This window comes from Mus musculus, chromosome 14, assembly GCF_000001635.26.
Source record: "Mus musculus strain C57BL/6J chromosome 14, GRCm38.p6 C57BL/6J".
Lineage (NCBI taxonomy): Eukaryota > Metazoa > Chordata > Mammalia > Rodentia > Muridae > Mus > Mus musculus.
The window spans coordinates 112,708,912-112,734,366 of record NC_000080.6 but is presented as its reverse complement, the minus strand read 5'-3'; the positions used below and the strand labels follow the sequence as shown (position 1 = coordinate 112,734,366).

Sequence of the window (25,455 nt, the reverse complement as noted above, 5' to 3'; positions counted from 1 at the left end):
GTTCTTAGAAGAGGTAGGAACACATTCTAAAACATAATGTCATCTACAAGAAATGGCTTTTTCTGACAATGTGTTTCATAATGCCATCACATTATAATTACTTGGGGAACCTGTGTTATGACTTTAAAAAGTATTGTTAATGTGAACTCATGAATTGCTACATCCACTCCAGTAGTGACCCGTGTGACAGGTCAAAAAGCCTGGACTCAGTCCCAAGGCAAAAAGTTCACGGAATCTTAGTCTCCTGGAAATTTGGCATTCCCATAGCTAAAATGCCCCAGATATGTCCCTGCGATAATGTGGAGGGTCTTGCATGCTTTCTTACAGTATCTTACTGGAAAAGAGTTAGAAATCTCAGGGCACTCTACTCCCATATGCAGGAATTTACCATTATCTAGGAAAAAGGAAGGTTGTGGTCTAAGAAGGAACTAGAGTAGATACTTAGAACTATAGATAGCAGATTTACACCCATACACAGGAAGTTACAATGGCCTAGGGGGAAGATGGACTATACAATAGACTAGAATATGAACTATGGCAAGGGAACGAAGCCCTTGCCCCTGACTTCTAAGATTAAACTGACCTTAGGTGGGGCTGCTTTTGATCCCAGTTGTTAATATTGAATTTTATCGCAGTTGGCTCTGTTTAAAAGTCATTTATAAGACTTATGCTCACTTTGGGACAAAATACATTCAGATCCGCACTCCCTTGTGTCTTGTCTGTCTGTCAATTCTTGCCGAATCCACGCACACCTGCTGGAATCCCTGATTCCCCACGGATTGAGAGAGGCTGACTGGTGGCCGGTCCATGGAATGAATGTGTGGAATATTGCTTTTGAATAAAAGTTTCAACAAATTCAAATGAAACATATGAAATATCTGTAGCACATTAAAATTTCAGAGCAATACTTAGTCATTCAAGAAAACAAAACAAATATTAATAGTATTACTGGATGTTACAGAAAATGTGTGCCAAAAAGTCTTATGAAAATGCACTCAACCTCATGTAGTTAAAGAAATCGAAATGAAAAATACATAAGCAATGGTGGTAATACTAAAAATCAACCATCTATGAGATTTGGGGCAAAAAGTTTATCAAAGTACAACAGATAACACAGATGGTGTATCATAGAAACAACAGTAAATGTTCAGTTACATAATGATGATGTCACTTGACTTTCAGATTATAAAAAGAAGAAGAACATTTTACTATAAATAGTTTTCCTGTGATGGCTGAAATTCACTGTCAACATGTTTGGCTTTGACAAAATCAAAAGCGCTTCATGATAAAAGTCCTGGAGAACTAAGATTCAAAGGACATAACTCAACATGATAACAGCATTTTGCATTAAGCAGTTAGACATTACCAACATAAACAGAGAGAAATTCCAAGCATTTCCAGTAACATCGGGAAGAAAACAAAGTTGCCCCTTCTCTTTATAACTATTCAATCCAGTACTTGAAGTCTTAGCTAGATCAATAAAACAGCTGAGGGAGATCAAGACAGTGAATTCCGGAAGGAGAGAAGTAAAAGTATTTATTTGCAGATTATATGATAACATCCATAAGCAACCCTAATAATTTAACTGGGAAACTCCTACAGCAGATAAACAGTTTAAGAACAATACTGGGATACAAAGTTAACTCAAAAAATAATTAGTAGCTTTCCTATAGGCAAATGAGAAAATGATTGAAGAAGAATTCCCAGAACCAACACCTTTTACAATTTTAATAAAACTATTGTTATAACCTTTACTAAGGTAATTAAAGACTTTTATAATAAAAAGTTTCAGACAATGAAGATAGAAATTTAAAAAGATTTCCACATATGGAAAGATCTTACAGCTCATGTATCAGAATGATTAGTAAACTATATATACACACCCTACCAAAAACAGTCTACAGAGTTATGTAATCCCCATTAAAATTCTAACATAAATATGAACAGATCTTGAAAATATTATTTTCAGCTTCATATAACAACACACATACACACATAAAGCTATACAACAGAAAAGCAAATGAACCAAAAAACAAACAAGAATACCAACTCAAGATAGTTAAAATAAGCTTAAATAATAGCAAACTTTTGGGTGATATTACTATCCCTGATTTTAAGTTGTAATACAGAGCTATAGTAATAAAAACAACATGCCATTGGCACAAAAACAAGACATGTTGATAAATAGAAGTCTCAGATATAATTTAATATTCCTATGAACAAACTGACTTTTGATGAAGATATCAGAATACACAGTGGGGAAATGATAGCATCTCCAACAAGCAGTATTGGTCAAACTGAACATTTGCTTGTAGAAATGTGCAAATAAACCCTTACTCATCACTATGTACAAAACTCAATTCAAAATGGATCAAAGACTTCAACACAAGCCAGATTTGCTGAAACTGTCTAAAAGGAAATTGGTAATAGTTTTGACTGTTTTAGCACAGCATAAGACTTTTGAAATGTAACAATGACAGCACAGATTATAAGGGCAAGTAATGAATGAGAAGCCACATAAAACTGAAAAATGTTGCACACCAAAGGTCACCATTATTTGCAAAAAGTGTTACAGACAGTGTAAAATGAGACAATATTTTTACAAATATACATCTGATGGAGGACTAACATCTTATATATATATATATATATATATATATATATATATATATATATATATATATATATATATATAAAGATTAGACAACAGGAAACAAATCACACAATAAAAAGGGTAACAATTTTGAAAAAAAATTCAAAACCTACTTTAGTAAGGATTCTCAAATGCTTTGACAGCATCCCCCCTTCTAGCTCACCATTCAAAGATAAAGGAGAAAAAAATGATACATAGGACAAAGGGACATGGATGTGTTTAGATGTAGTTTTGGTGGCAATTCCAATCTCTGTTGTCTGCATATCAGCAGTCCAGTTCAGTAGTGTCAGGATACCAACAGTCCAGTTAAGCAAACATAAATCAGCAGAGGCAGCACAATGCAGCAGAAACAGCCAGGCCTCAAGTCAGCAGGAGTGGCCAAGGAAAAGTTCACTGTCCTACCTCTCTCAATGAAGAGGAGATACGCAAGAACAAGTGATGCAAGGCTAGCTATGTAAGTGCCCCATCACTGTTCAATCCTACTTGTACTCTCTCCAAACATCACGTGTCCTCTCATGGGTCTTATTTTGAAAACAATCCCATGAGTCTGCTTCAGCTGCATCACATGACACAACCAGAAATTTCCACTTTAGATTACAGATCTAAACAAAGAACATTCAAAAGAAGAAAATGAATGGCTGCATCACACTTAAGAAAATGCTCCACATCTTATTGATCAGGGAAATACAAATCAAAATGTTAAGTTTTAATTTTGTACCTTCAGAGTGGCTAAGATCAATCAAACAAATTTCAAATTTGCTGGGTAATTTGTAGAGTAAGGGGAACACATCAATTGCTTGTAGAAGTGCAAACTTATACAGCCACTGTGTAAACCACCAGTGGTTCCTCTAGAATGTAGGAATTGATATATCTTAAGACCCAGCTGTATCATTCTTGAACATAGGCACACAATTAGCTTCATTATACTCTATAAACAGTTGCTGAAACAAGATAATATTTTCTTCTTTTTATGCTAACCATAAATAGAAAACACTGTATGTGTCTATCAATGGATGAATATTAGATATAGAAAAGTTCTACATTTAAACAATAGAGTATTATGCAGATGTTCATAAAATTGGGGTATTTTCAAGTAAATGAATAGAACTAGAAAGTATACTTAGTGAAGTAATCAAGAAAATAATCAAAAAATCAAATATAGCCAAGTATTTACTTATAAGTAGATAATAGCTGTTAAGTCAATAACAACCAAGATACAACCCATAGAATCAGAGTGCAGGACTAAAGGTTGGCAGATAGATCTTTCTAGGAAAGGGAAATAGGGTAGATAGTTATGGATGGATGGTGGAGACTGGAACAGGAGTAATGAGGGGAGGTATTAGCCATGTGGAGGTTTGGGATTGGTCCAACCATTGGGCTAATTAAGGCATATTAAATATAAGGCTTCGTGTGTGTGTCTTTCATTCAGGAATCCAGAACATTGAGGCAGGTAGCAAGGAACTCCCACTGCTACTGCCACCAGGTGTTAGGAGTAGCATTAGTCATTTTCTGAAACAGCGTATTTGGCATTCTTTGTCTCATAATGTTGGGTCAGGGCACTTAGAGCATATTGTAATTAGTTAGTTCATTCATTAATTAACTAATTAATCAGTATCCCAAATGCTGCTCCTTTTCCAGTCTCCCTCTCATAGAGTCCCTCCCATTCATTGAGAGAGTGAGGCCCTCCTAGATATTTCACACACACACACACACACACACACACACACACACACACACACACACACACACCGGTTCATCAAGTTAGAGCATATTTTGAACTTTGCAGGTCTTTGCGAAATTTTTATCGCTTCTGCTTTTTGTTTGTATGGATCCCTTCGGGCAGAAACATATGGGCTTCTGTCTGTAAATGTTTCTGGCAATTTTTCCTTGCCTCTTTTTGTTTCATCCTGTTCTAACTGCTTTGCTTTTGTTTTATATTATTGTATTATGAATTTTATAGATTTGCTACATGTGACACTTTTCATAAAAACAGTTTCTATATATTGCCTGAGGAAAACAAGCTCATGTAAGGGTCTGGGGAAGGGTTCAGTGTGGCCTTGGTCACAGAGATGGCACAAAGAATATCAGACTATAAAGCATTTCTGCTCCTAGTCCTCTGGGCAGATAGTACCTTATGGATCTTTTATTTGAAGGAACAACCCTGTGTTTTAATGTTCCTGGTTTCCTTGAACTTATCTGTGTGCACAAGGCCCCTGCTCCTCCCACAAATATACGTTAAATGTCTCTTGATCTCTGAGGAGAGACAAGCAGGGTTCTGATTCAGATAGAATAATATATGGGGACGAACTGGGAGAAATCATGACAAAGAGAGCCATAGAATATACTGCATAAAAATATCTATTTTCAATAAACTACATAATAATAATGATGATAATAATAATAATAATATCTCAATGGAAATATCTCATCTTATTAGTCTTTTAAATAAGTCCTTTAGATTATGAAAATGGGATTTGTATTATTTGTGCCAACAAAAGATTAACATTTTTCTAACTTTCTCTCTTTCTTTTTAATGTATTATGTTTGGTCAATGCATTTCTTTTTTTTTTCAAAATTTTATTAGATATTTTATTCATTTACATTTCAAATGCTATCCCGAAAGTCCCCTATACCCTCTCCCTGCCCTGCTCTCATAACCACCCACTCCCACTTCTTGGTCCTGGCCTGTTAGTCTATGTCTTTTTATCGGGGAAGGAATTGATTCCACTGATATTAAGAGATATTAAGGAAAGGTAATTGTTGCTTCCTATTATTTTTGTTATTCGAGTTGGCACACTGTTCTTGTGGCTGTCTTCTTTTAGGTTTGTTGAAGAATTACTTTCTTGCTTTTTCTAGGATGTGGTTTCTATCCTTGTATTGTTTTTGTTTGTTTGTTTGTTTGTTTGTTTGCTTTTTTTTTCTCTTATTATCCTTTGAAGGGCTGGATTCTTGGAAAGATAATGTGTGAATTTGGTTTTGTCATGGAATAGTTAGGTTTCTCCATCTATGGTAACTGAAAGTTTGACTGAGTATAGTAGTCTGGGCTGGCATTTGTGTTTTCTTAGTGTCGGTATAACATCTGTCAAGGATCTTCTGGCTTTCATTGTCTCTGGTGAGAAGTCTGGTGTAATTCTGATAGGCCTGCCTTTATATGTTACTTGACCATTTTCCCTTACTGCTTTTAATATTCTATATTTATTTAGTGCATTTGTTGTTCTGATTATTATGTGTCAGGGGGAATTTCTTTTCTGGTCCAGTCTATTTGGAGTTCTGTAGGCTTCTTGTATGTTCATGGGCATCTCTTTCTTTAGGTTTGGGAAGTTTTCTTCTATAATTTTGTTGAAGATATTTGCTGGCCCTTTAAGTTGAAAATCTTCATATTTCATCTACTCCTATTATCGGTTGGTTTGGTCTTCTCATTGTGTCCTGGATTTCCTGGATGTTTTGAGTTAGGATTCTTTTGCATTTTGTATTTTCTTTGATTGTTGTGCCGATGTTCTCTATAACATCTTCTGCACCTGAGATTCTATCTTCCATCTCTTGTATTCTGTTGCTGATGCTCGCATCTATGGTTCCAGATTTCTTTCCTAGGGTTTCTATCTCCAACGTTGTCTCACTTTGGGTTTTCTTTATTGTGTCTACCTCCTATTTGAGGTCTAGTATGGTTTTGTCCATGTCCATCACCTGTTTGGATGTGTTTTCCTGTTTTTCTTTAAGGACTTCACCTGTTTGGTTGTGTTTTCCTGTTTTTCTTTAAGGACTTGTAACTCTTTAGCAGTGTTCTCCTGTATTTCTTTAAGTGAGCTATTAAAGTCCTTCTTGGTGTCTTCTACCATCATCATGAGATATACTTTTAAATCCGGGTCTAGCTTTTCGAGTGTATTGGGGTATCCAGGACTGGAAGAGGTGGAGTGCTGGTTTCTGATGATGGTGAGTGGTCTTGGTTTCTGTTAGTAAGATTCTTACATTTGCCTTTTGCCATCTGGTAATCTCTGGAGTTAGTTGTTATAGTTGTTTCTGGTTAGAGATTGTTCCTCTCATGAATCTGTTAGCCTCTATCAGCAGACCTGGGAGACTAGCTCTCTCCTGAGTTTCAGTGGTTAGAGCACTCTCTGCAGGCAAGCTCTCCTCTTGATGGAAAGGTGCACAGATATCTGGTGTTTGTACCTGCCTCCTGGCAGAAGATGAAGGCCTGAAACAGGGCCTGTCCCAGAAGCTGTTAGCTTCTGTAGTCCACATTCTCACCTGTGCAGACTAATCCTGGCGGGATCCAGGAACCAAGATGGCTCCCCCAGGTGCTCCAGTAAAGCCCTGCTGGGCAGGCAGACACCTCTCCTCTGGCAAGGAAGGTGCCCGGATGTCTGGAGCATGAAACGGGGTCTGCCTCAGAAGCTGTGTGGCTTCTGCCTGTCCCAGAAGCCATTAGCTTCTGTATTCCACACTCTCACCTGCACAGACTAGTCTTGGTGGGATCCAGGAGACCAATCCTTTAGTCTTAGTTCCAAACTTTGTCTCTGTAACTCCTTCCATGGGTATTTTGTTCCCTATTCTAAGGAGGAATGAAGTATCCACATGTTGGTCTTCCTTCTTCTTGATTTTCTTGTGTTCTTATTTATAATAACCAGAAGCTGGAAAGAACCCAGATGTACCTCAACAGAGGAATGGATACAGAAAATGTAGTACATTTACACAATGGAGTACTGCTCAGCTATTAAAAACAATGAATTTATGAAATTCCTGGGCAAATGGATGTATCTGGAGGATATCATCCTGAGTGAGGTAACCCAATCACAAAAGAACTCAAATGATATGTACTCACTGATAAGTGGATATTAGCCCAGAAACTTAGAATAGCCAAGATACAATTTGCAAAACACAAGAAACTCAAGAGGAAGGAAAACTTTTTTCTTATAAAACAAGGTGTTGACTAAATTTTCACATATTAAGCCCTCCTTTCAAGAATCAAATTCTATGATTTTTTAATGAAAATTTGGTTACTAAGCACTTGACTATAAATGGCATAAACAAACAAACAAACAAACAACAAATAAAGATAGCAATGTGAATGGCTAGGTGTTAATTTTGTTGCTTCACTAGTTATTAGTGGCTTACTTCCAGCCTCACAGACGCACTAAGCTTAAATAAGAGGACAAAGCTGGCACGTGATTTGCTGAGATCAGATGAGGTTCAGAAAGGAAATGGTCCTGAGTTAATTGCTGATGGCAACATATTTCACCTTCTTTATCAGGCATGCTCAAGGATTTACAAACTCCTGAGCATACTTCATTCCTTGAAATGGTTGCTTAGTTAAGAAGCTAAAGCATCTGCTTTATTATCCCAATTCATTCTGTTTATTTGGATGCTATGGACAACATTGTTTCTAGTGGTGTATATCTAAATGTATCTGCAGCTTTAAATATATTACTGTCCTATGAAAGAAGTAGAAGTAAAATTCATCATAGATATTAAGTTGTAGCTATAGAATCACAAAATCATTTTTAAGGTTTTTATTTTAAATTTTATGTATTTGAAATCCAATTTATATGTTCCTGATTATTTAAGGCATTGAAGTTTTGAATTGAAGGAATAATATTATAATAGTACTAAATTATTACAAATATACCTTTTGAAAATCCCAATGATATAAGATAATGATAAAATTTACCAAAAAAAAAAATCAAGTCTATTCTAACAGTAGAAAATATACTAATATTTGAACAGAAATATCTGGTGTTTCATGATATGAAATGCAGATCTTTGTGGTTTTAGAAAGACTTTCTGGTATGTTAAAAAAAAAAAAAAACTATAAAAAGTAGAATTGTCCTGATAATATACAAATATAGCAGAGTTGGCAGCCAAAATGTACTAACTTTTGTTTTGGTAGAACATAAAAACTGACAGTCCTTTCTTGTGATTATATTTTGTGATATAATATGTAGTCTATAACAGTGGAGATTATTTTCAAATGATTTATGACTCATAGAAATTAGCAAACAACAAAGCGGGAAAATACTAATCACTTTCAGTGCAGCAGAGTAGAATTTAAAGGGAGTACACTTTTTAAAACTTGTTGGAATTTAATGTGCATACTGTTATAATAGGTATTTAAGAAAGGAGTCAATGCCTGAACATAAAATTTATGTTTATGCTTATAAGTAGATTACTTGAAGTATAAATAGATTACATTACCACTTATGATAATATTGATAAAAACAAAATGCCCAACTGTAAAATGTTAAATATTTTAAACAAATTAGAGAAAAACATAATTACAATTAATGTAAAATATAATATCCATAACTTGTGTTACACCACACCACTTATTAAAAACGTCAAATTAGGGTTGCCTTCAATAATGGGTACAAAAATTACATGAATTTATCATTTTAAGTTGAAAATATAGAAAAGTTTCATCGTTGGTAGTTACTATTACATTTTACATCACATAACAGAATTACAAACTATGGGAGAGAAATATACATATATGTGTGTATATATCTACACCTGTATCTGTAGCTAATATATCTCTATCTATATATTTATATTAGTATTTATATCTATCTCTTTATATTTTTCTTTAGAACTCTATCTATCTATCTGTCTATCTATCGTCTATCTATCTATCTATCTATCTATCTATCTATCTATCTATAAAAGAGTTCAGGAATTTGCTGGCTAATTTTATCCACAATCTATCATTTTGCCACAAATAAATTAAGGCATGCAGGCAGATAGATACTATTCCTAACACTTATAGCTATAGTCCCTTAATTAAAAATTAATTTTTTAGTTCAAATATTACTCCAAATTAAGGCGGTGTTTCCAAAGATAAGAAATATGTACTATTGACCAAAAATGTCTGTATTATTTTTGCCATCTGTCTTTTAAAATCTACTTCTGATAAATTCTTGAAAAATATGATAGCAAACAAGAGATTTTTTTTTTAATTAGGTATTTAGCTCATTTACATTTCCAATGCTATACCAAAAGTCCCCCTTACCCACCCACCCCCACTCCCCTACCCTCCCACTCCCCCCCTTTGGCCCTGGCGTTCCCCTGTACCGGGGCACACAAAGTCTGCGTGTCCAATGGGCCTCTCTTTCCAGTGATGGCCGACTAGGCCATCTTTTGATACATATGCAGCTAGAGTCAAGAGCTCAGGGGTACTGGTTAGTTCATAATGTTGTTCCACCTATAGGGTTGAAGATCCCTTTAGCTCCTTGGGTACTTTCTCTAGCTCCTCCATTGGGAGCCCTGTGATCCATCCATTAGCTGACTGTGAGCATCCACTTCTGTGTTTGCTAGGCCCCGGCATAGTCTCACAAGAGACAGCTACATCTGGGTCCTTTCAGTAAAATCTTGCTAGTGTATGCAATGGTGTCAGCATTTGGAAACTCCAAAGTTTCTGCAAGGCAAAAGACACTGTCTATAAGACAAAAAGACCACCAACAGACTGGGAAAGGATCTTTACCTATCCTAAATCAGATAGGGGACTAATATCCAACATATATAAAGAACTCAAGAAGGTGGACCTCAGAAAATCAAATAACCCCCTTAAAAAATGGGGCTCAGAACTGAACAAAGAATTCTCACCTGAGGAATACCGAATGGCAGAGAAGCACCTGAAAAAATGTTCAACATCCTTAATCATCAGGGAAATGCAAATCAAAACAACCCTGAGATTCCACCTCACACCAGTGAGAATGGCTAAGATCAAAAATTCAGGTGACAGCAGATGCTGGCGAGGATGTGGAGAAAGAGGAACACTCCTCCATTGTTGGTGGGATTGCAGGCTTGTACAACCACTCTGGAAATCAGTCTGGCGGTTCCTCAGAAAATTGGACATAGTACTACCGGAGGATCCAGCAATACCTCTCCTGGGCATATATCCAGAAGAAGCCCCAACTGGTAAGAAGGACACATGCTCCACTATGTTCATAGCAGCCTTATTTATAATAGCCAGAAACTGGAAAGAACCCAGATGCCCCTCAACAGAGGAATGGATACAGAAAATGTGGTACATCTACACAATGGAGTACTACTCAGCTATTAAAAAGAATGAATTTATGAAATTCCTAGCCAAATGGATGGACCTGGAGAGCATCATCCTGAGTGAGGTAACACAATCACAAAGGAACTCACACAATATGTACTCACTGATAAGTGGATACTAGCCCAAAACCTAGGATACCCACGATATAAGATACAATTTCCTAAACACATGAAACTCAAGAAAAATGAAGACTGAAGTGTGGACACTATGCCCCTCCTTAGAAGTGGGAACAAAACACCCATGGAAGGAGTTACAGAAACAAAGTATGGAGCTGAGATGAAAGGATGGACCATGTAGAGACTGCCATATCCAGGGATCCACCCCAAGAGATTTTTTTTTAAGTGAACACTATGAAGGCTGTGACAGACCATTTAAATTTCTTAGAATTTCCCAGTTTTAAAGTCTATTAAAGAAACAATGAATTCTAAAATATTAATGACTTCAGTACTCATAATGCTTTTTAACTAATACCATTTCTCTTTTTTATACCTACATTTCTACTCATTTATATTCAAATTTCTAATATAATCACATTCCAATTAACATTTGGTTATTAGAGATCTTAGTCATTTAGTGATTTTTTTAATTCATTTAATCTTGAGTTTTTCTCAAGTTTAATATTGCACTTATTTTAAAATCAACCTAGTGTCAGAGATAGAGTTAGTCACAATAAACATTATGTAATTATACAACTTTTTTTTCTTCTTAGTGGCTGACTCAAGTAGTATTCTACATGTAGATCATCATCACTGTAGAATTTATTTCATCCATTTATTTTCATGTTAGCCTACTGCAGTCAGCAGCAAGATTTTGCCATGATAGAACATTCATACACACACAAACACATACACGCACACACACACACACACACACACACACACAGATATATATATATATATATATATACATATATATATATATAAAAACAGATCATAAATAATATATAAGAAGTGAATAAAAGGAATATATTTTCAAGGGAATTTTGTTGTACCTTGTAAAGATTAGAAGGCACCCATAGTTGTCTTTCTATACTTAATGCATATCTACAGTGCTAACCAGTATACAGAGTTTTGGTAAAGAGTTGAGATTGCAACTGCCTTTTCCTGCACCCTATAATATAGAGATAAACATTAAAGAGCATCTACATATATAACAACTACATGAATATTGGAGCAGTGATGTCAACCTTTAATTGTACCCAAGGACTCTGTTGTGGATGAAAATTAAACAGTAAGGGTACAGAATCTAAAATTTCCTCATAAGGAATTGAATCTTTTTTCATTATATTACCCATCCACTGTAATAATGATATTCTACCTAATTCCAATAACTATAGTACTGTAGAACATAGCACCATAGGCAGAAATTTGCTAGGTTAGTAGTTCATAAAACCACCCGTCCCAATCTCCTCCCCCTGCTTCTTTGAGTGTGCTCCCCCAGCCACCCATACACTTCTGCCTCACCACCCTAAAATTCCCCTATGCTGGGGCATGAAGTCTCCACAGGAACAAGGGGCCCCCTCCTACTGATGCCAGATAAGGCCCATTCAGCTCCTTCAGTCCTTCCCATAAGTCCTCCATTGGGGTCTCTGTGCTCAGTCTGATGGTTGGCTGCGAGCATCCCATATGTATTGGTAAGGATCTGGCAGAGCCTCTCAAGAGACAGCTTTATCAGGCTCCTGTTAGCAAGCTCATTTTTGGCATCTGCAATGGTGTCTGGGTTTGGTGTCTGCATGTAGAAGGGACCCCTAGGTGGGGCAGTCTCTGGATTGCCTTTCCTTCAGTCTCTGTTCTACTCTTTGTCCTTGTATTTCCTTTAGACAGGAGCAATTCTGGGTTATAATTTTGGAGATTAGTGGGTGGCTCCATTCCTCAATCAGTGGCCAGGCCTAAACTCTAGATATGGTTTGTACAGATTCTCTCTCCCCTTTGTTGCATATTTACGCTGTCATCCTCTTTGGAATGTCCAGTTTTTTGCTTTCCTGGCTTCCTGGACTTTCTTGTGGCTACCAACAGCTCCCCATCCCCAAATTGTTACACACCTCTGTTCAATTTCCTGACCCTCTGTACTTTTGCCCTGTGTCCTCCCATACCAGATCCTGTCTCCTTTTCCATCCCCTCCACCTCCGATCTTCCTCTCAAGTCCCTCTCACCCTCTATCTCCCTTGATTATTTTGTTCCCACTTCTAAATAGGACTGAAGCATCCACACTTTGGTCTTCCTTCTTGAGCGTCCTATGGTTTGTGAGTTGAATTGTAGGTATTCTGAGCCTTTTGCCTAATATCCACTTATCAGAGAGAACATACCATGTGTGTTCTTTTGTGACTGGGTTACCTCATTCCGGATGATAGATTCATGTCCATTTGCCTGTGAATTTGATTAAGTCATTGTTTTTAGGCTCTGATTTTCTTGGTAGTGCTGCCTTCTCTCTTTGATTCAAGCTGATTTTGTTGTTGTTGTTGTTGTTGTTTGTTTACAGTGAATTTGGAATTATTTTTCCAAGTTTGGTTTCTTCTTTAATCTGATTAGCCTTTTTACATCAGTAGCCATCACATTGCTGCTAGATTTAATATTAGTCTTAACATGTGTATAGGATTTCAAAAGTATCTTTAGTTTCAGTTTGAATCTTGTTGGTTTGAGTCTTAAAGGTACCCAAAAGATTACAATCACTTTGTATTTCAGGATGTTAACCTTCCTTTGATAACATTTATGTGAGTATAAAATTAATCATTTTATAAGAATAAATCAAACCAGGGAAGAAATATCATTTTGAAATAAAGAAAATATAACAGGCATAACATTTTTAGAAAAGAAAATCCCTTTACCACACTGCACCTTTATTCATTGCCTAAAATTAAAATATTTATTAAGCATATTTTATATTATGCAATAAGCAACTTTACTTGTTTCTACCAACAGATATTCAAAGCAATAGATATTTTACAACTCATTACGCTGTAGAGAACTTACATTTGCACATTAAAAACGAAAAAATCACCTAGTACAAATATGTGGGTTATTTGCCTAGGCTCTATAGTGTTATAGCTTAGTTTATTTTCCAAATGTGTTATTTATTTTATTGTTACATTTAATAAAATAGCTCAAAATATTTGACTTTTTATAATTAAAACTTACAATATATACTATCTGGAATGATAGCTAAGCACTTAAGATCACTCCCTGCTTATGCAAAGAACATTGGTTTCTTTCCTAGCTTCCACATGGTGACTCACAACATCTGTATCTCCAGTGCTATAAAATGTATGTGCATGTAATATAAATTAATAAATAATTATACACAAAAATGGGATTCCTATAACAGAAAAATTATGGTATTGTAATTTCCTTCTCTATTCTGCAAGATTATATAATTCAATAAGAATGATGGTCAAATTAGTTTGAATTTATATAATAAAATATAAAACTTCCTATAATTTTAAACATTTCAAATCTTATTTTAAAACATTTTAAGTGGAGATTAAATACTTTACAAATGCTGTTATCAAAACTTTGTTTTGTTATGAATGTACAAATTAAAAAGTATTATTCATGTTTCCTGTGAAGATCACTGCAAATGGTGGCTGTATTTCTTCCTATAGAGCAAACAGACAAAGAGAATCAGGCATAGATTATCATGTGTAAGTAATGGTATTAGAAAATTAAATATTTCTATCGAATTGAAATATTTTATTAAAACTCAACAGTGTTATATAAGCATTTTTAAAAAACATTGTTGAATTTTATCTGTTGACCACACTGTGAGGGACACAGTATATTTCATATGCATGTGCATTTCTTTATAAATGTATTATTCAGCAATGAATGATAAAAGCCCCAGAGAATGTGACTCTGTAGAAGAGTCACGTTTAAAATTCATAGCTTTGCATCTGTTATTTTGTTAGGCTAGATGAGGTGTACACTACAAAGCGAAATGCGTGCTCTCTCAATTGTAGCTTTCGGATATTAGAGCTGTTGGCAGTACTCGTCAGATGCCTGAGATGAACTCATAAAGCCTCAGATTCAGAGTTACACGTCTAGTTAATTGTATATGCAAATGGAAAGGCCGACGGAGACCTATTATTCTTTTCAGTCAATAAATTCGTTGCATAATGAAAGCATGTGAAATGCAATCCCATAAACAAATGAACGATGATAGGTCGCTTGTTCAAAGCTGGCTTCACTCCTCCATTAAGAACCAAGAGCTATGTGGTATATCAAAATATAACACCATGCTAATATTTCACTGTATATAATCAAATTGCCCAAAAAAGAATATTTACATAAAACAAACATTTTCAGCTAAGTTTAAAATGCTAAGAAACTAGAGGAAAACTGTTACTTTTTCAAATGTTTATAGTAGAATCAAAGCAATTAAAATAGTTGTTTAAACAGACTTCACAATTTGTTGTGAAGGATATATAAGAAACTGTAGTAGGGAAAAAGATTGAATTTAATCAAAATACATTGTTTATTATATAGTATTCTTAGAGAATAGGTATAAAAATTAATTTTAAAACAGTAACATATTTTATGGTACTGATAAAATCACTTCTACGTGCTTGCCTAAGATCTCTTAAGTCTTTTTTTGCCATGCCTGATCATTTATTCTAAATAAAGTTTTTACTGTCAAAATGTAAGGTTTTTATCTACAGGGAATTTTTTTTTAATTTAAGAGGACAAGTATATAATAAGGAAGATAAAGGAAAGAAGTATTAAATAATGTTAACTGAAAAGGAATCCAAGCAACAATTTCAGATGGTTTGGAAATAGACAGCTACTGATTTGTTCTTGAATTTCAAAAAGTCCAAGCTGGATTTAGTTCCTTCACATGTGATTGCAGCAGTGAATGGCATGTAGTTTGTTCTTGCTGAGTCCTCCCTTCCTATGCTCACATGCCTTAGACACCTCTCCTCTGACTGCACTGTTAATACCCTTCATTAAACAAATTGTACGTCAGTAATATTGTAAGAAAAAATGTTGTGCTTAAAACAACTCATACATAAAAGGAAAGATTTTAGATATACAAATTTCTCAGAGAACATAAGATTGAATTGGGGTAGAAGGCTGGAATTTGTAACGAAGTACAGTACATACTAAGCTCAGATTTGAGAAAGTTACAGGTTTGAGACAACCTAACAATACCAGCAATCTGTGACTCTGGCTCTCATATTTACATAAACAGTTGTTCTTTATGATATGGAATTTTGCTTCTAACTTGTGTTTAACACAATCTTCTGTCTTGACATATCTTGTGCATGATGTCAGTCACAAAGTCAGGAAGCTATATGTGCAACTGTCCTTTTCTAGGAAAACACCAGTTTTCTTGTAGTTATCCACTCATTCCCCTATTCTAAAATAACCCTCAAGTCTCATGGAGAGTATTTTGATACAGAGACCTCATTAAGAACTGGGCATTTTGAAGTATATTATTCTTTAGAAATTGATGAATTATAGTTCTCTCTGGTATACATAGTCTACTACAAAATGAAGCTCATCTGTGAGGGATGAAGGATGCACTGATCTACAGATATAGCATTGGTCATTAGACATTGATTTAATATTTAGTTGACTTAGAAAAATAACAGCAGTAGGGTCTCCCCTAGGAATTATGACTGATAGAACTATTGGTTGTGGCTGTGATAATGATGGCAGATGTTAGGGTCCCTCTTAGATCAAGCCTTAGGAAATGATGGAGTATTTGGTTACTCCTATGCCTTGCCTTGTCAGTCCAACCATTCTATATTAATGGGTTCTCAGGGACCCAGATCAGTTGGCATTATGATTAATTTTTCTTCTGGTAGCATTAATAGACAGCATCTGTCAGCAGTGTGAAAACTAGCCTGAAGGGATAAAGCTTACAGGTCAATAACATTTTGGTTTCTCCATGTTCTAGAACTCAAGTACACATGTCTTTTGCCTCAAGTAGGGTATTGACATTGTATTTTAAGGATTAACCAGGAGCAATGGCAATAGCCAGTAATGTTTGAGGATCTATCCAGACATACTGGTTAACACACACATACACACACACACACACACACACACACACACACACACACACACACACAGACCCAGACACACATGCACAGGTGCACACACACACACACACACACACACACACACACACACAGACCCAGACACACAGTCTCTCCTCAGAAAGAGACAAAGACAGAGAGACAGAACAAGAGCATGAATCCAGAACAAAAGAAAGTTCATATTTAACTCGCTTATTTTAGATGGAAGAGATGACATCATTGAAAGGAGATGTCTTGTATCCTCATTCTTTAAAAGTGATTTGAAGATAGAGTTAAAATTTTTATTTGTGTTGAATGGATATCAATTTAAAAATCTGTAGCACAAAAAGTTTTTATTTCTTATACTACTCAGAGTTAATGTGATCTTCATCAGAGGTCAGACACATGTGAATCCCCAAAAACAGGTGGGAGTTTATTGGAATATAATTTTTATTTTATTTGTCATAAAACTGTAGAAATCATGAAGAGAAAGGGAGTCTGTTGATAAAATGTCAACAAATGAGGTTATTCCATAAAGAAAGTGGCAAAAACAAATCACCCATATATTCTTTGAACTATAGTAAAATATCTATCTGTGAGAAATGGTAGCAACAAGTTTTTAGTTGTTTTTTTTTCAATATTTAGAATTAAATTTAAAAATCACTAAACAATTAACCTTAAATACTTTTTTTGCTAAACTTAACATTGATCAAAATAAAATACATAAACACTAATTCATTTTCAGCTTGAAAATATTTATAGATAAATAATTCACATACATTTGAAATACTGCCATTAAGTTTACCGTAAATCTAATAGGGAGCTCATTACTGAACCACATCATCTAACACAATGGGACATGAAATAAAATCAGAGCAGTGTTCCAAGGAAATAAATTGTTTTTCCTTTGTAATCTCAAAAGATTTCTCACCAAATTTAAAGACATGTCAGTGGAAACAAGTTATACACAGGTGTTATTAATTTTCAGTTAGCATAGCCTTAGAATCTTTAGAGAATTCTTTCATTCTTGAACACATATTAGTCTTACTCAATTTATGATATTTCTGGATATGTATCTCTGTGCTTCAAGTCTTGGGAATACTGTTAGTTATTATTGTAATAAACCCAATATTCAAGTTGAGATAAACATTTTTGTGATTTATTCTTTAACACAGGTGGGAGTTTATTGGAACATGATTTTTTATCTTATAACCATTAATTTGTAGAAATCAAGCAAAGTAATGAAGTCTGCTGATAACATTAAGAAATTGTGCCATTTCCAAACTCTATAGGTTTAGATTACACAGCTCCTTAATGAGAAAATACTTTAATTATTCATCCTTTGACTTTCATTGAATCTGTTCTACTTTCATATATGAATATAGTATGTTTTTGGTACTGTCACTTTCATAGAACCTTGTGATTCCACCACCACTCTTACAAAACTCTTTCCACCAATGGAGCATGATAGATGCACCAGTGGTCAACCTTAAACCATCTCCTCCTCTCCTCAGAATCAGTCAGCAGTACAACAGGAAGTAGTAGGAAGTAGCTCCTCCCCGAACCATGACTCATGGCAGCTCACTCTTGTGCAGATCCATTTCAGAAGAAGCTTCTGTCAGAGTCTGGTTTCATTGGCTGTGTAGGATAATATAGCTCCTTCCTTTGACCTGTATGCTTACAATTTTTCTGTTCCCTCAAATTCTGTTCCCTGTAGTGTTATAATGTCACACCTGTGTTAAAGAATTAAGTACTCCCTTATTCCCATCCATCAAGCAGCAAGACATTTCTGTATTCACGGCCATTCCACATTTACCAAAATGCCTTGAGAAAATGCAAGAACTTGGAGTGTTTTAAGAGCCTCTAGTACTTCCTTTTCTTTTCTATATTCTCTTTTTTTCCCCATAGAATATCTTTTATTGTCAATGCCATTATATAGAGTTAATGACATTTCATTGGGCCCTATTTACTGCACAGTGGTTAGCGATGACTTGGTTTTGTTTTTACTTTGTGTGTGTCTTCTTTAAAATTTTTCCAGGAATTAATGTATTCATTCATTTTATGTCTAAATAGCTTTCCCATTCCCAGTGTTGTTGACATAGTTCCTCCCCAATCCCCTGTCCATTCTCCTCTGAGAGGGTAGGAAATGCCCCCTTTCACCTCTCCATCCTCCTTTCTACCCAGTTCTTTCCATCTATCTTCCTCCTATAGTTGTTTTATTCTCCTTTTTAAGTGAGATTCAAACATCCTTGCTTGAGCCTTGTTTCTTCATTAGGTTTCTTGTGTCTGTAGAGTGTAGCTTGGATATCCTAAACACAAGAAATTAATCATCTCACAATTAAACCAGAAAGTAAAGAAATAAACACACACACACACACTAACACCACCAACATCAAGCTAACAAGAACTAACAATTATTGGTCATTAATATCTCTCAACATCAATGGACTCAATTCACCAATAAAAAGATCAGGGAAACAGTGTATGGGTAGACAGGAGCCATCATTCTGCTGCATATAAGAAACACATTTTGTTTGTTATAGTGTAGATAGATACTACATTAGAGTAAAGAGCTGCAAAAAGTTTTTCCAAGAAAATAGTCCCAAAAACCAGAGTAGCAATTCTAGTATCTAATAAAATAGATTTTCAACTAAAAAAGAAGGCAAAGGACACTTCATATTCATAAAAGGAAAAATCCACCAAGATGACATCTCTATTTTGGACATCTATGCCTCAAATCCAAGGGCACCCACATTTGTAAAAACAACTTTACTAAGGCATAAATCACACATCAAACCACACACATTAATAATAGGGGACATCAACACCCTACTCTTATCAATGGACATGTTATTGAAACAGAATCTAAAACAGTGGAATAATAAAACTAACAGAGGTTATGAACTAGGTAGACCAAGAGGACCTACAGAACATTTCACCAAAACACAAAAGAATATACCTTCTTCTTCAGCATCTTCTTCTCAACACCTCCTCTCCAAGAGCTCATGACGAGGCATCCCAGAACTGGTACCTGTGTTTTTGTTTAGTAACCCGTGTTTTAGAAAAAGCATTATCCATCCTTGCAGGGTACCTCCAACCCTGTAGTGTATATCACCTGGCTCTTTCTTTTACAAGGTGAAAAAAAAAAAAAAAAAGAAAACTATCAGCTTAGTTGATTTGAAAAAATCAAAATAGAAGAGAGGTAACATGATAGAAAATATTTAATGTTTTTTTCTGTTGCACAAGTATAAAATTAACTTATTTTACTTAATTATGAAGTATTTTCATATAGATGTACTTTATATCAATCACCTGATGTTTATTAGAACATTTTCAATTATTAAATACTGTGTGTATGTGTGTGTGTCTGTCTGCTCACAAGTCATAGTGCACATGTGGAGGCCAGAAGACAACTTGCTCGTATAGTTTCCCTCTTTCTACTAAGTAGATGCCTAAGAAGACAGGTCATTGGTGACAGAAATCAGCATCTTTGTATACACAGAGCCATCCCATTGTCCCTCAAGTGTTACTTTCAAATGTATTCTTTATTCTCCTTATATTAATGATGGATTAGCTTGACTTATCTGTATATGGCAACAAGTAAGACATTGTTGAAGAGAACTTCTTTTCTATATGAATATCGGGGTGCCTATTTAGAATGCACAGCCTATGGATTTTATTTTGCCATTTGTATGAAGAGAGGTGAAACACGATTTTAACGTTAGATTGTTTAATGAACAGTTATATTCGGAAGGAACAATCTTGGGCTTTCTAGTTAATAAAATGTAAACATAAGACATGTTAATTGGGACTGGAGAGGTGGCTCAGTGGTTAAGAGCACTGACTGTTCTTCCAGAGGTCCTGAGTTCAATTCCCAGCAACCACATGGTGACTCACAACCATCTGTAATGGGATCTGATGCCCTCTTCTTGTTTGTGTCTGAAGACAGCAACAGCGTACTCCTGTAAATAAAAACAAACAAAATTTAAAAAGACATGTTAATTATTTTAATTGATATATATATATATATATATATATATATATATATATATATATATATATATATATATATATATGTATTGGTATTTTGAGACATGGTTTCTCTGTGTAGCCCTGGCTGTCCTGGAACTCACTCTGTAGACAAGGCTGGCCTTGAACTCAGTAATCCACCTGCCTTGGCCTCCCAAGTTCTGGGATTAAAGGCATGTGCCACCACTGCCTGGCAATTGTCATATTGACATTTTGATATTCACCAAAGGGAAATATAATTAGCTGTGTCTTAGCTTTGATTTGGTATTTTGAAATCATAAGCAAAACTTTTTAATTTAACTTTCATTGTATATTAAAATTATAAAAATTACACTAAAATGTAGTAGTACATGAAATATTTGTGACTTTTTTTTAAATCTAGCTCATAATAAACAAAACACCACTAAAGAAACTTACTATTGTTGTTTTACTAAATGGTCACATTGCAAACATTTCTTCTAAAAATTTATGATTTGAACAAAATATCTGTGCAGTTTTTAAACTTGTTTGGAGAGGACTTTTGAAAAGGGGCACCAGTTAGATGCTCATTGGTCAGTGGAGGTGACCAAGCCTCTCCTGGGAAAGGTACATGCTTTCACAAGGACAAGCTTGGGTCACTCTTCCAAGAACGCCTTTGCATTCTTGGCATTGTTAATGGCAGTTTTCCTTTCACTTTTTCTGCTACAGACTGTTTCCCTCAACCACCAGGAAAAGGAAGCTCAGCTTGTGATTCCTTCTTGTTTGTCTCTGAGGATCATGGGAGGAGAATAGTTCACTATTTCTGTTTGTTAATATAGTTGCTGAAGCTGAGTCAACACAAGACCCTGGTCTGGGTACATCCCCTAAGGTCTCAATGTTCTCCTCTGATGGGAACCTAGTTCTGACAAGTTTGTCCACCATCCCGTTCCAAACTACAATTCATTGATTATCAAAAAGTTAGATATGTCTTGCTGGGTCATTGTTTCAAACAACTAATGTGAACATTCAGAGGTGAGCCAGGCAAAGACAGGATCTGACTCAGGATACTAATTTAGTGAGCATCCTGGGCATTAAGGGAATTAGATTTTCTGCTAGCATATGGGAAGATGTTAGGTGCCAATGATTAAATCAGAATTTCCTTCATATGTATTTTATCACCTCTCATATAATCAATATTGCTGCCAACCATGAACATTTGATTATGTACCAATGTGTTGAGTTGGATACTACTGCTTGCTGACACTATGTTTTCTTCCTTCCTTCCTTCCTTCCTTCCTTCCTTCCTTCCTTCCTTCCTTCCTTCCTTCCTCCCTCCCTCCCTCCCTCTCCCTCTCCCTCCTTCCCCCTCCCTCCCTCTCTCTTTTATCTTTCATCTTTCTTCCTTTCTATTATATTTTTATTTTTTTTATTTGTTCTGTTTCAATCCTGCTCACTGCTCCCGCTTCCAGTCAATTCCTCCTACAAGCCTTCCCCCCTTCCTCCATCCCTTACCCCCATGTATCCCCCCAAACTTGGCACTTCAAGTTGTACAAGGTTAGGTGCTTCCTCTCTCACTTAGGCCAGACAAGGAAAAACATCTAGTAGAACATATCCCAAATACAGGCAACAGGTTTTGGGATAGCCCCTGCTTCCCACATGAAGGTCAAACTGCACATCTGCTACACATGATCAGGGAGACCTGGTTCTAGCCTGTGTATGAACTTTGTTTGGTGGTTTGGACTCTGAGAGCCCAGAGGGTCCAGGTTAATTGGCTCTGTTTATCTCCCTGTGAAATCTGTAACCCTTTAGAACCTGGGATCCTTCTTTCTACTCTTTTATAAAGAAATCGTATAGATTAAGGAAAATAAAGGGAAAAAGTACATGTGCATATTGTAGGAGGATCTTAAAAGAGAAGCACATGAGAAAATGAGAAAATTAATGGGAAACCTTTTCAACTGAAAAAATAGATTTATAAATAAAGGTGCTTTGAATTGTCTCAGTGCCAAAGTGTGTGAACTGTACCTCATAGTCAAAGTCTATTTGACCTATTTTTCCCATCCTCCTTTGGGTTTTGAACCCTGGTGGGGATAGACTGGCAATTTACCCTGTTCAGGGCAGGCTACAGAGATTGCTCAGACATAATTGGAGAAATCATATCAATGTGTCCATTCCAAAACTGCTAGGCTGTCCAATCAGAGACTAGATAGTCCTAAGATCTGGGGTAACATCAAAATACTACAGGTTACATGCGCGTATGGGTGTGTGTGTATGTCTGCCTATGTCGGTGTTTGTGTGTCAGTAAAATGAGTCATAATTTTATTCTGCAAAACTCATATATTAAAATATATAGACCTGCTTTTCTTTTAGGTCCATTTGCTTGTTATATCTTTTGCTAACCCTTTACTCTGAGGTAATATCTAACCTTTAGGTTAATATGTCTATTCTATATACAGAGAAAGAATGGGTCCTGATTGAACATCAGTCATTTGCAGTGTGTCTTTTTATTGCGGAGTTAAAAGCATTGATATTGAGATATTTCAATGGACAATGATAGCTAATTCTTATTTTGGTGGTGGTGGTAGTAATAGCTATGGTATTTGTGTTTGTGTGCATGTGCGTGTGCATGTGTGTGTGTGATTTGTGAACATGTGTTTCACCTCTTTTAGTTATGGTGATGTGTATAGAGGAATTGCAATCCAGAATCTTGCCACAAGGCTGCTCTGGCAAGGAATAACATGCAAAGACCTTCTAGACCAGTATCCTGCTGGAATTCAGAATGTGAGTCACATACCTTAAATTCATCCAGGTGGAGTAGAGACATATCCTGAGTACATACCTTCAATTCCAAACAATGAAGGTAAAATTAGCTTGTAGAAGGAAGTAGCCATGTTTGAAAGTGACATTTAATTGAGGGTTAGGAAATGTGATAAATCAGAGACAGATCTAACAGATGAGTCAGGGATAAGATACACCTAACTCTCATAATAACAGAACAGGAAAGGCAACTTAAGGAAGCAGAAACAATTCCAGACAAAGAGGGAGAGAGAGAGAGAGAGAGAGAGAGAGAGAAAGAGAGAGAGAGAGAGAGAGAGAGAGAGAGAGAGAGAGAGAGAGAGAGAGAGAAAGAGAGAGAGAGAGCAAAGAAAGTTTTAATGGGCACAGTTTTACAGAAACAGTTTCCAGGTGAAGAGAGAATGAGTCAAAGAATAGGAAGGAGTCAGAAAACTAGAACAGATTTTAAGAGTTTGAGGTCAAGCAGAGAAATTCTGTCAGAAGCAGAGAGAAGCCAGATTGAATCAGTCAGCTTGGAGAGGCGTTTGAGCCAGAAGAACTGATTTGAACCATCCAGCTTGATTGAGTTCAGAATGAGCTAGATAAGGTCACTTTGTTCAACACTAAGCCTCTGATAGACAATTATGTCTCATGAATGAATGTTACATTTACAGATGTGATATTATTTGTTTCTTGTATGTACTTATCTCATTGGTTTCAATTTTTCTTGTAGTACCTTCTGTTGGGTTAAATAAGGACTCAACAACAAAAAACAATTACAGACCAATTACCTTCATGAACATAGATTGACAAACACATTAAAAAGGTCATCTCCCGCAATCAAGGAGGTTTTATTGCAGAGATACAGGGATGGGTCAGCATACAAATATCAGTAATTGTAATCCACCTTATAAATGAAGAGAGAAAATAATAACATAATCATCTCATTAAATACAGAAATCCAATAGCACTTCATGATAAAAATATTGACAAGATTAATAGTATATGGGAAAAAGCTTAAAACATAATAAAGTCAATTTTCACCAAACTTAGCGCCAACATTAAAGTGGAAAGAAACTCAAATTTAACTGAAATCACGCAGAAGGCAAGGTTGCCCATTTTCTCTATATTTCTTCAATATAGTAACGACATTTTAGCTCGAGTAATAAAACAACTGAACTAGATTAATGAAATAGAAATTGGAAAGCAAGCTAAAGTGTCTTTATTTGCAGATGATTTATAAGTGACCCTAAAAACTCTACCTGGAAACTCCTACATCTGATAAACATTTTCAGTAAAATGGCTGGATACAAGATTAACTCAAAAAACTCAGTAGCTCTTCTGTACACAAATGACAAATGGACTGAGAAAGATATTAGAGAAACAACACACTTTATAACAGCCACAAAACCGTGAGATGTGTTGGCCTAATTCAATCCAAGTAAGTGAAAGCCTTGTATTATTAAGAAGATCAAGTCTTTGAAGAAAGAAATTGAAGAAAATATTAGAAGATGTATCTTATCTCTGACTTATTCTGTCAAAGCTTTCTCTGATTCTGTCACCTTGTCTGCTCCTTAATTAGATATCATTTTCAAAAATATTCAGTCCCGTCCACAATGTAACCTTACCAACACTGCAATTAAGGATTTGTAATAAAGATAGGGCTATATTCCAGTCTGAGTAATTAAAGGTATGTGACCAGTCTGGACTCCAGCAGGATCACACTGACCATAAATTCTTTGGGTGTGATCCCTTGACAGAGCAGCCATATTGTTTGATTAAAATTCCTCTACAGTGGTACATTTAGGCAATGAAATATTAGTCCATGGTTTAAAATGTCAAAAGGATACCACCAGCAGAAAAATTATCCTGAATGAGATAACCCAGACCCAAAAAGCAATAATGGTGTGTATTCACTCATTGGTAGATATTTCCTGTTAAGTAAATGATAATCAAGCTATCATCCAGAAATCCAGA

The 25,455-nt window shown here is 35.6% G+C and overlaps 1 long non-coding RNA gene across 1 annotated transcript in view; it reads left to right on the top strand.

The window, feature by feature from the left end:
• The first annotated feature begins 12,686 nt into the window (after nt 1-12,686).
• The window catches only part of Gm41243, a 34,104-nt gene continuing 21,335 nt past the window's right edge, over nt 12,687-25,455 (top strand). The window contains exon 1 of the long non-coding RNA XR_874947.1: nt 12,687-12,960. This is a non-coding gene — a long non-coding RNA (predicted gene, 41243). The remainder of the gene's footprint in view (nt 12,961-25,455) is intronic.